Genomic DNA, 1,171 nt, shown 5'->3' on the forward strand with positions numbered 1-1,171 from the left:
AATCTCCCTCCAACCTGTCGGCGTCCCAACCATCCTCCCCCGTGAAGGATGAGTAGGATTTAGAAAGGTTGGAGGATATTCCAGAGATGGTACCCGAGTTAAAGCAGCGGAGGTGTGAGACAGTGCGGGGTTGGAGTGGAAAGCTTGCGAAAGTGAGTACTTGGAAGAAAGGCTGGTTTGGTGTGTTGTGGCCAGATTGCAGAAGACAAAGAAGTTTATATCATAACATGTTTTTCTGTAATGAATGTAATTATGCTTAAAAAAAAAAAAGAAAGTAGAAGAGAGGGAAATATCACCAGTAATCCTACAGCCTGGCACATCATTCTTAGAGTTTTGATATGTTTGCTAGTATTTTCATCTAAGCTTATAACAGTTACAATTATTAGAGATTACCTACAATTTTCCATTCTCTTTTCTCGTTAGCATGTAAAAATGAGTTGTAACAAATAGTATTCAGCAATGTCATTTCCTCTTGAGAAGCAAGTAGCAAGTATTCACCATAGAAAAAATTTCAACTACAGACAAGCAAAATGAAGAAAAGTAGCCTTTAGGTACTTTTTAGTTTTCCTGTCTACAGATATTATCATTAAGTGTATATTTTTGGCTGTGTATATTTTTCCAAAGATAGGATTAGATAATGCCCTGATTAGGAATTTGGTTTTTATGGGAATCCTTTGAAGATTTTAAGTAGGTAAGTAGCATAATCTGACTGCTATGTGGAAAAAGAGGGCAAACATGGAAACTGAGAGACCAGTTATGATGCTTTTTCCAGTACTTTGAACTATGTCCATGACAGTGGAGATAGAGAAGGATAGAAAGATTTAAGAAATATTTTGGAGGAAGAATGGACAAGACTTGGAAATGGATTAGTTAGGGAAAGGGAGAAGTCTTTGCTTTTCATTATTTGTTTTGAGCAACTACGAAGATGGTGCCATTTACTGAGGAAGACAATAAAAGAAAGAACTTTGAGGTGGAACAAATCATGAGTTTTGTTTTGGATGTGTTAAATTTGAGATGCACATTAGTTATGAAGTCAGTATGTTCAAGAGGTGGTTGGATGTACAGATTTGGAACTCACAGAAGAGAGCCTAGAGCTGGAGATAGAAATTTGGGAGTACTCAGTTATATAGATGATATTCAAAGTTACGGGACTATATGAGATCACTTAGGG

The 1,171-nt window shown here is 36.7% G+C and overlaps 1 protein-coding gene across 1 annotated transcript in view; it reads left to right on the top strand.

The window, feature by feature from the left end:
• Nucleotides 1–1,171, top strand: part of YEATS2 (YEATS domain containing 2) — an 87,114-nt gene that overhangs the window by 327 nt on the left and 85,616 nt on the right. The gene's annotated exons all lie outside the window — the stretch shown is intronic.

This window comes from Pteropus alecto, unplaced genomic scaffold, assembly GCF_000325575.1.
Source record: "Pteropus alecto unplaced genomic scaffold, ASM32557v1 scaffold88, whole genome shotgun sequence".
Lineage (NCBI taxonomy): Eukaryota > Metazoa > Chordata > Mammalia > Chiroptera > Pteropodidae > Pteropus > Pteropus alecto.